The sequence below is a fragment of the Pelobates fuscus genome, chromosome 9 (assembly GCF_036172605.1).
Source record: "Pelobates fuscus isolate aPelFus1 chromosome 9, aPelFus1.pri, whole genome shotgun sequence".
NCBI lineage: Eukaryota > Metazoa > Chordata > Amphibia > Anura > Pelobatidae > Pelobates > Pelobates fuscus.
Genome location: NC_086325.1, coordinates 104,190,877 through 104,206,980, shown reverse-complemented (window position 1 = coordinate 104,206,980; position 16,104 = coordinate 104,190,877). Strand labels below are relative to the sequence as shown.

General features: G+C 37.4%; 1 protein-coding gene across 1 annotated transcript in view; it reads right to left on the bottom strand.

Annotated features, from left to right (window-relative positions):
• Positions 1-15,570, bottom strand: part of LOC134572222 (serine protease 23-like) — a 29,670-nt gene extending 14,100 nt beyond the window's left edge. Inside the window, exon 1 of the mRNA XM_063431041.1 lies at positions 15,469-15,570. The gene's annotated coding sequence lies outside the window, so the exon portion shown is untranslated. The remainder of the gene's footprint in view (positions 1-15,468) is intronic.
• Between the last annotated feature and the right edge of the window lie 534 nt (positions 15,571-16,104).

The window sequence follows — 16,104 nt, the reverse complement described above, 5'->3', positions numbered from 1 at the left end:
ACTATTCATTAAGTGCCAACTTCCAATAAGTACCCTGAATCCTAGGAGTTTACCGAGGGAGTTCCCCAAGGAGGAAAACAGCAGACAGTGCTTCAATCAACATTTTCATTATCATCCACACGCTGTTGTGCTTCCTGCATTTATGTTTGTGTTCTGTACCTAGCCATATGTGTATTGTAAATACTACTTCCTCACCATATATACATTATTTGTAACCTATTTATGCCAAATTTGACAGTGTTAATATTCCTTGTAACACTATTCACACTCTTGTCATGTTCGTACCACTCACCACAAACTGAAAACCAAATTCTTGTACATCATGGCCTGCTTTGTTGCTGTAATTTATCTGATGAGTGCTGGTGGAGAGTGTTGCAATCAAGCCCTCCAACCCCCACCCCACAAAAGTAAAAAAAAAACAACCTTCAATTGCAATACTACCAAAGTAAGATTATGTCCAAATTCCTATTACTCATGTTACTTGCCCTTGCAAATGATGTAGAGTCTAACCCTGTCCCCCAACAGATTCCATTTATAGCCTTCCAGCTAAAATAGGACTCTCCTTTGTGCACTGTAATATCCGCAGCTTACTACCAAAAATCGATGCACTGCAAGCATGGTGTTCACATTACAAGCCCCTAATCATTTTGCTCTCTGAATCGTGGCTAACCGCAAAAACACCTGGCTCTGCCATTGCAATACATGGGTATACATGCCATCGAAATGACAGAGCAAAAAGAGGAGGCGGCATTGTAATTTATTTTGACAATTCCATAAAGTTCATCCACTTACAAAACTTTAGCTCTCCTGCCACCTTTGATTTCCTTTCTGGCACAATTGAGATTCCATGCAGTAAATCAATCATTGTTGCAGGAATCTGCCGCCTACCTAGTTCCCCAGTGCATTCCCTTTCTGACATAGCCCATCTACTTAGTGAAACTATAGCTCAAAACCCAAATAGTGAACTGTTGGTCTTTGGAGATTTTAATATTGATTGGCTGAATCCTAAAAATAATACTTCTTGCTTGCTGTTTAAGACTTTGCAGCTAACACAATTAATCTCCTCCCCAACTCGCATAAACATTAAAAGCCATTACCATACCCTGCTCGATTGGATTCTCTCCACTTCTCCTGATAGAGAGAACACCTGCCTCCTGGATTCGAACAGTTTTTTAGTGACCACTGCTTAGTGTACTGCGTGTGCAAAATAATGGCTACTAAATTCTCTCCCAAGTTTTAAATCACCAGGTCCTTTCAAATAAAATGTAATCTTGAATCTTTTCTAAATTACATCAAGAACCTCCCATGGCACAGATTAAACCTAAGCGTACTGGCTACGTTTAAGCGTACTGGCTCTATGAACGATCACTGTGCATATAGACAATGGTGAAATATATGCACTAAACAAACAAAATTAGCCAAGGCCCAATATTTCTGTGAAAATCTAAACAATAACATATCAAACCCTAGAAACTTTTGGAAAGTCATAAATAACTTACAAACTCCCACAATCCACTCCCAACCCTCCACTGTCAAAGTGGACAACAAAACCCTGCAACTTCCCTTAGAAGTAGCAAATTCCTTTAACAATTATTTTGTCGGATGCTCCACCACCCTGATTGCCAAGCTAATAAATTACACACCTCCTGAAACTACAAATGTGGATCAGGCCCCACTAAATTTGCAAAGACCCAATTGTGACAAACTCCCCTTTTCCTATGAGTTTGCCACAAGTTTTTGGAGGGGCTTGTTTGCCAGCCTCTTGCCCCAGGACTATGGCCCATGTATTAGACCTGGCTTCAGCACTGTGGACAGGCTTTGTTCATGCCTTTTCCCCTCTGCGATTCGGTATATGGGGCTACCGAATGGATTCTACTTATGGTGTTCGTTTACAGAACAAACAGCCGAACAGTCGGACCACACACAAGTGGAGTGGGCAGCCCATTTACCCTCCAGGCTGGGAGTTAACCACAGCCAAATTGCCGAACGGCTGGGTGGTCGCCGTTCGTATAGACTAAAACGTGCAGGCGCCCATCTTGTTTTTTCGAACGCGGTCAGCTGTGTTTTGCCGTCGAGTTCATGAAAATGAAATCAGGCACTCAACGGCACGAACACTGCTGGGGCTTCCACCTCCATCTATGTTCGGCTAAATATGCACGAACAGAGCGCCGTTCTGTATAAATAATCTACCGAACACACTTCAACCCTGACTTTGTGCAGGAATGTTCTACTATTTGAAGTACACTTTTATTATTGGAAATAGACCGGCTGCACAGCCTAATTCTCTGGAATTATTTTGGACATGAAGCCATGCTTGCGGCCGGTCAAAAAGAGACTTCCATTAAATGTTTGAACCCCTGCTCTGATCTGGGTGATTTTTGGATATATTGTTCACCCAGATCAGGGCTATCCGTGGTTGTAACATTTGGGGGTATGTTATGTTTTGGGGTACTTTCTGAACTTTGTGAAAATGTGTTTTTTCTGCCTGGAGATAATTGAGTTACTTACAGGACTTTACTCAATTATCTCCCAAGCAGAGGGGAGGGATTGTGTACTGTACATGAGCGTGTCACAGACTGTATGTTTGTTCTGATTGGTTTATGTCCTTTGTGTTCCTGTGCCCCATCAGGCCTAGGGGGTGTTCCTCTGGCCTGGAGAATTGTATAAAAGCCAACCTGAACCATTAAAGCTCAGATCATCTTGCACCTTCATGAAGTCTCAGCCCATGTTTGGGGGATAGGAGAACTACACTCTGGGGATTGCTATAATCACTATACTCCCCTGAGTATAATCACTAAGCTCTTGTAAGAGCTGTTCCTACTTGACTCTCTGTAACGAGAGAAGTTCACCCACCGGAACCTGGAGCCTTGTTGTAGGTCCAGGGTGGGTAGGAGACGGCGAGACCCCAACTAAGCTGCGGCGGTTCATGGGGTTTGCAGTGGTTATGGTGCTCCAGCGCAGTGCTAATGGTACTCACCAGTATTAGGACGGAGGTACCCGGTCGGGGTGCAGTCGGTCCGTCACACCAATATAGAGAAGTTCAATTTTAGACCTGTACCTATTAGTGTTATTAAGAAACACCTTAATAATCTAAAAATGAAAAACCAGTCTGGACCTGATCAGCAATGCTGTTGAAGCTCAGTGCGCCAGCAATTGCTAAACCTGTCACAACCCTAATTAACAAATCCTTGGTGTCTGGATACATACCCAAACTTTGGAAGACTGCAGGAGTAGTGCCTATCCACAAACGTGGTGACATTACTTTGGTTTCTAAGTATCGCCCTATATCATTACTCCCAGTGTTGTCAAAAGTCTTAGAAAAATGCGTCCATACGCAACTATGTGAGTAATACCAACTATCTAACTATCTGACTCCTAATCAATCAGGTTTTTTCCCGAATTACTCCACTACAACTGCCCTCTTAATAGTTTGCAATCACATCCAAACTGGCATGGAACAAGAAGAACTAACTGGAGTTATTTTCTTTAATTTTGCAAAGGCCTTTGACACCGTAGACCACGACATTCTACTGCACAAACTTAAAAAACTCAGGTACTGGTGATCGTATGCTAACCTGGTTTCGATCATATGTATCTATTTCTGACAGCGACCTCCTCCCTCTCCCAGTCACGTGTGGTGTTCCCCAAGGTTCCATTCTTGCCCCCCTACTATTCACATTATTTATAAATGATCTGCCTAATGTCTGCACATCCTCAAATGTACACGTGTACGCAGACGACACAGTAATCTACGTAAGCAAATCTGATCTACCGCAGCTTAAGTCTGTGCTCCAAGACCAGTTCACAGAGGTAGAAAATTGGATCACAAAAAACAAACTCTTCCCAAACACTGACAAAACTGTCACTAATCTTTGCAACAATACCAAAATTACACAAATGACTAAATTCCCGTCTATGCATCAAAACAAAATCAAATAGCACACTGATCGCAGTCCACTCTTTCAAATACCTGGGTATGTTGTTAGACCCCAATCTATCTTTTGGCCTCCACATAGAAAAACTTGCATCTAAACTTTATCCAAAACTAGGTGCCCTGTACAGAAACAAATCCTGCCTACGCCGTACAGCAAATGCTGATGCCAATCACTGATTATGGGGATGTAGTATGTGCACCTGCACTGCAAACCCATCTTAATAAACTTAATACATTGTATAACTCGTTCTGCCAATTTGTGCTACAATGTAATTACAGTCGCTGGAATCCAGACTCACCTCTTCATCTTTCCAGCTTTGTGTTTAAGAGATTTTCTGGGAAGCTCCCACCCTACCTGAGCAGAATGCTCTTCCCAGCTGTTCCACCTCCTATAACCTCCGATCCAGTACCAGCACTTTTTTTATTCTACCTCAATACAAAAAGAAAGCAGCTCGATCCTCCTTTTCCTATAGAGCATCGCAATTATCGAATGACCTCCAATTCACTTTTAAATCTTCCCCAAGCCTAAAATCCTTTAAGAGATCCCTCTCTACATATCTCAAAACAGAATGCACCTGTCATGGTTGATTATGTATTTCCTACCTGTTCTTTGTTAAATTTTGTACATATTGTGTATTAATATTATTTTTGTACTTTATTGTACCCTATTGTATCAATGCAATGTTTTGTGGACTAAGGACATACTTGAAAACGAGAAAAATCTTAATGTATCCTTCATGGTAAAATATTTTATAAACAAATAAATAAATAAGGGCATTTGCGCTTACAGGAAAGCGTTCTTTACAGTAAAAACAATAATGATACCTAGATTACTGTATCTATACACCAACTCTACCTCATGGCCTTTCCCTATTAAATGCATACTATAGTCACCAGAACAACGACAGCATAATGTAAGGGTTCTGGTGTCTATTGCCTATCCCTGCAGGTTTTTCAATGTAAACGCTGCCTTCTTAGAGTGGCAGTCACTCAGACGGCCTCTAGAGATGATTCCTGTGCAGCACTGGCATTCTACGTTTCCACACTCTGCATGGAGGCACTGAAAGTTCCCCATAGAGATGCATTGATTCAATGCATCTCTGTGAGAATGTTAATTGTCGCAGTGCTGCATTTTGTTGCGCATCCGTAATAGCCTCCCAATGATTTCTTATGAAAAAGCATTAGATGGGTTTAGATCATCAAGGTTGGTAATCACAGCCATGTTGGCAGAGCCAGCCTCGGCAAGACTGTAACAGCACGGGGAAAAAAGTGTGTAAACTATCTTTCCTAAATGATCTAAGGCGGGCCGGTTACCTAAACAGTCACACTAGCACTAGCATTCCTGACACTATAGTGTTCCTTTAACCCCTTCCCGCCGTTACGACGTGCTATGCCGTCACGGATTAAGTGGGCTTTAAAGCCGTTGTGACGGCATAGCACGCCGTAACGGCTTTAAGCCCTGGAGCGCCCGGGTTACTTACCTTCCCGGCGCTCTGCTTCGAGAGGACTGCCTCACAGCCCAGGCAGCCCTCCCACGGCAAATCAGGCCCCCGGGGGCCATGTGATCGCTCTCAAAGAGCGATCACATGGCCCCCTATAGCTGGCTGTGGATCTGCCAGCAGGGGGACTGTCTAAAATATTAGACAGTCCCCCTGCTGGTGGGAAGTATAAAAAATATATATTAAACATGTTTAAAAATAAATCAAATGTATTTATATATATATATATATAATATATGTATATATATTATATATATAATATATATGTATATTATATATATTTAACGTCATACATAGTGTATTTTAATACTAATATAAGTACATATATTAGTATTAAAATACACTTAGAATGACGTTACATATATATAATATACATATATTATATATATAATAGATATATACACATATATTATATATATAAATACGTATAATTACAATAATAAATAAATAAAATAATAAAATTAATAAATAAAATATTCAAACAAAATGTAATATAAATTATATATACATATGTAATTTCATTCTAACTGTATTTTGTTATTAATATATATATATTGGTAACAAAATACACTTAGAATGACATTCTGTATATATCTATCTATATATAAAATGCAAATAACCGCAAATATATATATATAGATAAATACATATAATTACATAAAATATTACATTAGTATACACGTAGAATTTTTTTTTTTTATATATATATATAAATCTTTATTTACGTTTTTTTAAAAAGTTCATTCAAGTACAGATACAGCTTTCAACTATAATTTTAAACACAGTACAAAAAGTTATATTACAATAAAATGTGGATAACAGTAGGACCGTGCTTCAAATATACAATAAACATATACCAGTTTCTGCTGTATCTACAGTCATACAAACATACCATACATTCATTTCATCTTATCCGTACATCTCATTTTCACTACTGCCTACGGGTAGCTATCTATAAGGGGGGCGGGGGGGGTTGAGTTTTATAGTTAATATATCTAACCCAAGGGACCCAGACTTCATTATATTTTTCTCTAGATATCTTGTTTAGAGCTATCCCAGCTTCCATGCTGCGTTGGTAATCTATCTGTGTACATATATCATGCCAGTTTAACGCACCCATATTTCTCCAATTTCTAGACATAACAATTTTTATTGCCATACAGATGTGAATCATAAGAATTTTTAGTTTTATATTACTTTTTGGCAGATCTAGATGAAACAAAAACATTTGAGGCGTAATCACAGTCCGAATCTCAAACATAAAGTCTACCAATTCCGCTAGGGTTAATTTCATAGGTTTCAACTCCTCACAGTCCCACCAGATGTGGGAGAATGAACCTAACTCCCTACCACATCTCCAACAATCTGGTAGGAGTGTGGGTTGAAATCTATGAAGGCGAGTAGGCACCAAGTACCAGCGGTATACTAGTTTGAAGTACACTTCCTGTATATTCACCCCGTGTATATATCTTTTTACTGCTTGTAAACCCAACATCCAGTCCTCGACAGAGGATGAAAAATGAAGTTCTTGCTCCCATTTACTCATTGCTGGCGCTTTATCTATTTGCCTTTGACTTCTTAGGAATTGATTAAATCTGGATGCAATTTTTTTTTTTATAATGGAATTCTACGAACTGGTCAATTGGAAAAGTTTCCAAAAGGACTTTTCCCATAGTAAAGGATTTTATTCTTAAGTAGTTAAATATTTCCTTCAAAGGGAGGTTATATTTAGACTGTAATATTGGAAATGGCAACATTTTATTATTGTTTAAAAGTTCCGCTATTCTTACTATTCCACAATTTTCCCATTCTTGGATATTTATATCCTTTATGTAAAGTTTTAAGCTTCTTAAAGGGGCATTTAATGATATGTGTTTTGTTCCGTATTTTTTTTTCAAGTGCTTAACGATGTAAATCATTGTATTGTTCATCGGATTACTAGATCTTATATTTTTTAAAAATTCACTGTCGCACCACCAGAGAAATAGAGGTTCAATGTCACAGAGATCTGATTTTTCAATGTCTAACCAATTTGGTCTAGACATTGTAAAATTATCGCACTTAATTAGGTGTGCTACCATATTGTTCATATATAGTTTCTGTATGTCTGGGAAACAAATCCCCTCTTCTTTCCAGTCTCTCTGTAGTATTTCCAATGAGACTCTAGGTCTCCTATCTTGCCAAATATAATTTGATAATTGCCTTTGAAGACCGCGTATCGTCTGGCATGACACCCTCAACGGGAGGTTACTAAATAAAAATGTCAACTTGGGAAGGAGATAGAAGTTTACTGCTTCAATCCTTCCCAACCAAGAAAGTTCCAATCCCTTCCAGTTTTTTAAGATGTTCCTAAATTGGATGGCAATGTCTGTATAATTAAGTTCTCCAGTTTCTCTATAGTCTAGAGATAGTTTTACCCCTAAATATTTTATGTTCCTTGCTTCCCAGTCACACTTAAAATCTTTTTTGAGTTTGTCTACACCTGGTCCACTAAGGCCTTTTATCAGGATTTTAGTTTTCTTTATATTTATTTTATAACCTGAGTGTTTACCAAACACGTTAATAAGCTGAAATACGGCTGGGATAGATCTAATAGGATCTGCAAGGGTCAATAGAACATCATCTGCATATAGTGCAATTTTGTTCTCCATCTTATTCACTTTTAGCCCGCTGATGTCATTGTTCTGTCTAATCGCAGCTGCCAACGGTTCTATAGAAAGGATATATAACAGGGGTGCCAAAGGGCATTCCTGTCGCGTCCCGTTTCTAATAGGGAACCAATTTGATTGAAACATGTATCCTGATACTTTGGCTTGAGGATCTTTATATAACGCCATTGTGCACTCCTTAAAGAAACCCTCGATGCCGAAGGCCCTCAGTACTTCTTCCAAATACTTCCAGTTAACCCGGTCGAAGGCCTTCTCGGCATCGAGGGTAACCATAGCAAAGGGAGACAAACTTTGGTCCGCATGATATAAGACATTCAGTAATTTCCTAATGTTATCAGATGTGCCCCTACCCTCTACAAACCCGCTCTGATCTAAATGTACGATATTGGGTATGATTTGTTTAAGTCTATCAGCCAGAATTCTAGAGTAAACTTTAATATCCAAATTAATAAGAGAAATTGGTCTATAGTTCGAAGTGTACGTAGGGTCCTTATCTATCTTAGCAATTGGTATTATAGAGGCCTGGAGTAATTCCGTTGGAATGGCTTTATGATTAGCAAAATCTTCAAATGTTCTTAATATATATGGAGAAATTATATCACTTAGTTTTTTATAAAAAATTGAAGAGAAGCCATCTGGGCCTGGTGCTTTGCCTGCTGTTAGTGCTTTAATGGTATTACTAATCTCCTGAATGGAAAATGGGGCATTTAATTGACTCAATTTCTCCATAGATATTTTTGGTAAGCTCAATTTATCCAGAAACTGTTTTGTTTCGCCCTCAGATGGCTCATTAAATTTTATATTATATAGGCTTTTATAATAGTCTTCAAATGCTTTAGCTATTTGAGTTGGAGAAAGCATTTTTTTACTTCCAACTGTTATATAGTTTATAGATTGAAGTTTATTTTTATTTTTTAATTTATTTGAAAGACTTTTCCCTGTTTTATTGTTTCCATAATACCATCTCTGTTTTAGAATTAACATAGCTTTGTTAATCTTTTCTTGAGTTCTTACTAATATTTTTCCCCTAATCTCTTTAATATCCTCCAAAATTTTATAATCTATGGTGAGTTTATGTAAGCGTTCTTGTTTTGCCAGATCAATATAAAGCTCGTTAAGCTCTTTTCCTTTCTTTTTTTTATAATGGCGCCCATTTTTATGAGGCATCCTCTCATATATGATTTAAAAGTACACCATAGCATGGCATTGGAGACATCCCCTGTATCGTTAATTTCAAAAAATTCTCTAGTCTGAGTGCGCAGTTCTTCTACATTAGTTTCTGATTTTAGTAAATTTTCATTTAGTCTCCATTTATCTCTACATTTATATTCAGCATTATTATTTATGACTAAACTTACAGGTGCATGGTCGGACCATGTTATAGGTCCAATTGTCACCTTCTTAACTCGCTCCAAAATTTCGGATTTTACCAAAAAGTAATCGATTCTGGTATATGTCTGGTGAACATTTGAAAAAAACGTATAATCTCTCGCTTCTGGATTAGACGTTCTCCAGGCAATCATATAAACAGTTTTTTGCCAAAATAGTCTGCATCATTGATAAACCTGTTCTTTGCTTGCCGTCTATGTGAACGGGCTTAGTTCTATTCCTATCTATTTTATTATCTATGATGCAGTTAAAATCCCCACCGATGATTAGGCTGCCAGACGATACGCGGTCAATCTTTTGCATCAGATTTCCCAAAAATCTGTATGGAGATTGGTTTGGAGCATAAACATTTACTAAAGTGTACAAAATATCATTGATTCGAACCATCACTATAAGAAACCTACCGCCAGGGTCAGTCTCCTCATAGATCAGCTCATATTTCAAGCTACCTGAAAAAAAAATTGCCACCCCTCTTTTCTTATTCTTTCCTACCAAATTAGATCTATGGACCATTGGGAATTTTTTGTAGTTCCATAGTTTAGGCGTAGAGTTAGACCAGTGTGTTTCTTGAACAAAACCAATATCTGTTTTACTGTCAATCAGTAATTTATACAAATAGCCTCTTTTCTGACCTGAATTTAAGCCCCTTGTGTTAATAGATAGTATGTTTAATGACATACTACCGCAGCTCTCCCCACACCCTCGTCCCCTCTAGCCTCCCCTCAGATAGCATCCAACACTCGAATCCACTCATACCTTCGCCAGTCGGCCCTGTATATTTGGACCTCCTGGTGAAACTCCAACTTTCTATTGCCACATTCAATCCATAATATGAAGTTCTGTGTACAGTCTTCATATTTATCCCTGCTGCCGTCGCAGGACCCTGGACCAGGATAGTCGGCATTTTATTCTTTATTATACTCCCTCCATCCTTCTAATTGTTCTGCCCTTCTTTTCCCTTTCCCTTTCAATTCCTATTTCTAGAGGCGTTACGATGTTCTTTCCCTTTATCCAACCCCAAGATCTGTCTGCTGGGTCCCCCTACTACTAACTTTTATTTTAACTAGGACAACTCGTCTATCCTCATATTTTTATCTTCAAATGCTCCCATGTCTTTCTTAGTAGCCACTTAGTCACAAACACTGGCCAAATATTCGTTTTTTGCTTTTTTAACACAAAAACAAATATGAACGCTAACTTTGGCCAGTGTTTGTGACTAAGTGGCTACTAAAAAAGACTAAACATACCCCACTTTCAATACCTTTGGTTGTCTACTTTTTAAAATGGTATGCCATTATGGGGGTAATTCTCATTGCTGGGCTACCACACCGTCTCAAAGGTAACATTGCCAATCTGGCAAATTTCTATTTGAAAATGGAACGTTCTATATTTGACCCTGTAACTTTCCAAAACGCCCTAAAACATGTTAATGGGGGATACTGTTGTACTCGTGAGACATCGCTGATTACAAATATGTGCATTTTTGTGCAGTAAAACCTAACAGTATTATGGCATTCACAGCTAAAATGTCAGACGGAAATACAAATTGTAAAAAAAATCTTATTTTCTCACATTTTTTTAAAATTTTATTCATAATGAATTATGTTCCATATATGAATAGTTAATGGTAAATTAAAGCCCTGTTTCTCCTGAACAAAATGATATATAATAAGTGTGGGTGCATATAATTTGAAAGAGGGGAACTACGGTTGAACAGACATGTAGCGCAAATTCTAGTTTTTGTTTACGTTTTGTTTTGATCAGAACGTGCACTATTGACTCCGTCCTGAAGGGGTTAATGTGCTTACCTGAATCTTCACCTTCTCTGCTCCTGTTACATAACAAAGCTGCTGAATAGTAGATATAAAGAAACCTTTTTTTGTGTAACCCGAATAACTATTTAGGCCTTTATGAGACAATGACAGGTTTGTGAACTAACAAGAGTTCCCATGTCAGTTAACCTCAGGAAATATACAATATTCCCATTACAGGCATCTCCGCTCAGATTATTTTCCACTTACATGTTTCTGTATGTACATATTGTTCTGTAAGTAAATATAGACCTTTCATTGGAGGGAATATGATATTAAAACACTTTTATTTTTATTTTTTTATTTTTTGTTCCATTGAATTTTGTTTCTGCGCACTCCAGACAATTATCCGGTTTACTCAATTATTTTTATTTTTTTATGACTGATTTGTAATGTCATAGACTATTTGTTTAATTACTGAAAATGTTATTGTTTCTGTTTTTGCATAGTGTTTTCATTCATTACACACATATTGAAACAATAAAACCAGGCACAACCCTGGTTTACCAGCTAGCTATTGTATGCAATCTCATTCACACTTTAAACATAGACTGTCACCTTTTTAAAGGTTTACTACAATTTTTTTTTAATGTCACTGTTTTTATACTTTATACTTTTTTATACTTTAGAAATTAAAGTTATAACTTGCCTGGTTCTTCTCATAGAGAAGTATTTGATTTGACCATTTAACCAACTATGTGCGCACTGTGTGCCAACAAAGGGAGGTTGTAACGAGACAGAGTCAGGAAAGAGAGCGGGAAGATTAATAAAAATGTTATGGAGATGATAGGGAAGGGCTTCATTAAAGCAAGGGGAGAGTGCTCTGCCTTCAAGGGACAAGATTTTTACGTCTGTTGCCAGGGCACTATGTGTGCTGACAACAGATGTAAAACATGCACAGAATTTACATTAGGCAATCTAGAACTTAAAACATGCACAGAATTTACATTAGGCAATCTAGAACTAGAGTTCCGGGCTGCCTAAGTCACGTGTGCGGGGTTGTAACTAGCTCCAAGCACAAAAGTGCAGATTACTCAGTATGGGCAATGTTTCAAGCTGAAACACTGCACATACATGCACCTACCACCATGGTTATTTCAAATCAAGGAAGTGGTCATGGTGTTTGGAGTAACCCTTAACCCGTTTGTTTACTTCTGCTCAGTAAACACTGAAGAGAAGTTCAGTGGAGGTAAATGATATAGTTAAATTACAAGTTTAATCTTTGAAACCCATTCTTTTATACTGTTCATCCAAAAGATGGCAAAAAACACAGTTGTATCCATTTCTAATTATACAACAAATTTTTTTTAAAATCCTACTTTACTCCTTAGTCAAATTTCTCCTTATATCTACAGCCCATTTACACACACACACATATATATATATATATATATATATATATATATATATTTAACCCTTGCACTCCAATCAAAAGTAGTAAATACCTGGTGCTCTGGTTGCTAGATAATATAAAGTGAAAACATAGCGTCACTCCAAGGTTTTCCAAATCAAAATCTTCTTTATTCTGATAAGTACATCAATGTTTCAGCTCCCCTAAGGAGCTTTCATCAGGAGTGTCCTGATGAAAGCTCCTTAGGGGAGCTGAAACGTTGATGTACTTATCAGAATAAAGAAGATTTTGATTTGGAAAACCTTGGAGTGACGCTATTTTTTCACTATATATATATATAAAATCGTATAAGACAACCTCTTAGGCAGAGAATTCCACATCTTTATTGTTCTTACTTTAAAGAACCCTTTCCTCTGCTGTAAGCAAATACGCCTTTCATCCAGTGACCCTATAATGCATATTTGTATAGTGCTATTATTTGGCCTCTGAGGCACGTTTTCCTAAAGAAAACAAATTCCGTTTTTCTAGCCTTTCCTCATAACTAATGTTTTCCATCCCCCTAATTAATTCTGTAGATCTCCTCTGCACTTTTTCTAGTTCTGCAATATCCTTCTTTAAAACTGGTGCCCAAAATTGAACTGCATGTTCAAGGTGGGATAATACCATTGATGAAGAGGCAAAACTATATTTTGATAATTTTGATAACGTGAAACTATACACGTTTTTATACACGAAAGCACCTTACTAGCTTTTGCAAGACAGACCAGCATTGCATACTGTTGTCTAGTTTATTATCTATAATTGTTCCCAAGTACTTTTAATTTAATGTTATACCTAACTCAACCCCATTTAATGTATAAGTAGCTTGTGATTTCCTTATTCTACAATGCATGTCTTTACATTTATCTGTATTTAATCTCATCTGCCACTTGCTTGCCCAGTTCCCAATTTTATCCAACTCCATCTGTAGAGAATTTATGAACCTAGGTTTGTGTCATCTGCGAACACCGACAAACCCACTTCAAGATCATTTATAAACAGATTAAAGAGGACCCTGAATAACTCCACTTATCAATTTTGTCCAATTTGAAAATGTTTTATTTACATCTACTTTCTGCATTCTATCTTTAAGCCACTGTTCTATCCAAGAACATGGTTTTCTTTATCTAAACTAACTGATTTCAGTTTTAATGATAGCCTTAATAGTAAAATCTTTTCTAGGTGGAATTTCCTAAAGAGTGCTGGACATGTGTTTTTGTTCTCCCCCTTGATTTGATGCTGTGTGGAATCTTTGGAAATGTATTTATTTTCGTTACAAAAACTGGGTCTCACCTTGGCACCCAGAGGTCTCCTCCTCTCCTGCATTTATAATATGGAATTTACGCTTCCACATTATCCGTGCAAAATTACTGAATAAGCTCCACTTCAAGGTCTGCTTAGAACATTACCTGGGGATTTTTATAAAGCAGTCAAAGTTCATAAAGTGTCTCAGTCACTATAGAATCACCAGGAGCATTCCACTGGTTTCCTTAATGATTGCACCACGTTTGGAACATTGCCTTACTTTCTGTTAGCTATAATGTATAATATATCTCCCCACTGCATAATATAGTTTACATACAGGGTTTTAGACACTAAGTCAAAAACTGAAGAGTATTACAGATGTAGTCAAGTTGGAAAAACAGATGAGAATTTTTTCCAGCTTGGTTGTTTTGGCCAAATTGATGTGAACGTGGAACACTTTTTTAGAACCCAAGTGGGTGGGAACATAAATAAATCTTTCTGTGTTTATCACTTTTGGAGATAAAGAACACAAGTGTGAAGCTGCTATAAAGTTTACCTCGTCATATAGTTGTTTTTTTTTCTTCACAAAATTGCTATTTAGCAGTTTTTGTGTTTGCTTTGGCCTGATCATGTTTCTACAGTTCCCAGTTAAGTGCATCAACCCTCTCCGTGATTCACCTCGTTGCTTCAGTTCAGTAATATATTCTGTGTTCTTGTGCCTGAAAAGTCTCTTTGTGAGATTTGCCCTGTTAGTCGGGAAGAGAATACTTTGTTGACGTCAGCGATGGTTGCAGATAAGCAGTGTTCTTTGTTGGTGCCTAAACCTGCTTCTTCCTGCAATATTAGCACCTGCTGCTAATGTAAGCCATGTTCTAATACTAAGGTAACTGTTGTTTAATATTAGATAAGACAGAAATATAATACATACCATATAATTACATCTAGTGCCTTAGTTTCTCTTCCTATGCAGTGAAACTATAAATGTTAAAGTATTTTTCTGTCTGATTTATAGTGGTTGCAAATAATGGTCACACCAACTTTAAGCTGTTAACATTCAGACATTGGAGAAGGTAGTTTTGTATCCATGTGCCCCTTTAACTTTGTCAACTGGAGGTAATTTAAATGTAATGTATGAGATGAAAAACAAAAAAAGAAAACTAAATTATATATTTTATATATATATATATATATATATATATATATATATATTCTTATCCTCATTTATCTCGCCTTATTCCTCTCTTCATAGTCCTCAAACACAGACTTGTTGCTGAGCCTATTTAAGGTGATTCCCTCCTTCCTGCTCTCAGTCATTAGACCTCAAGATCTTTATTTAGCACATGCAAAAAAAAGATATTTTCTAATACACATGGTCCTTAATAAGCCAGTGACTCATCTCTAACAATATTAATGCTGAAGCCTAAATTCCCGCCTGACATGATCAACAGGTCCCGTAACATACCACTCACTCCCCTCCACGTTCATTCAGTAAAGGTATTCATCACACACTTCATTTCACAGGCTGGCTTACCTAAGATTAAGAGTCTGTCTGTATGCGGTGTTCTCAATTAGTGAAAGCTGCCTCTGCTTAATTTTCTAGAGTCACTGACTCTTCTGTCTCCTGTCACTTAACACCCCCTTCCTTTCTCTACATACACCTTCCAGCAGCCCTGTGTGAGCTTGGGGGAGTGGAGTATTTGAAACAAGCTCCTGCATGAAATGGAATGCAACACATAGGGAAGAAGGGACAAGAAGAGGTAAATCAGTCAAATAAGATATCCTACTAAAATGTCACCTGTTGGGAATAGTTTTGGAAATTATTGGGACAGGTGTTATGTTTTGACTAGAAATCATATGAAAAGGACTGCATGCAGTGAAGATTTTTACATAGAGCCTCTCAGATATATAATAAAATTGTTTCATGTGATTGTCATCTCTTAATTTTTTTTAATAAGGGTAAATTAATGAAAAATGTATTTGAGTTACAGTGGCCTAAGGCTTGATGCTTTTATACAGGTATTTTCTATACGTATAGCAGCAGTAAGCACATGAGAATTTTGCAGCTGTTTCCCAGAGAAGGACAGAAATAGATTTTTGGCATACATAATTGACATAATAATTCTTCCTCCCATACTATAAAACTGAGCCAGTATCGACCTTTCCCTCA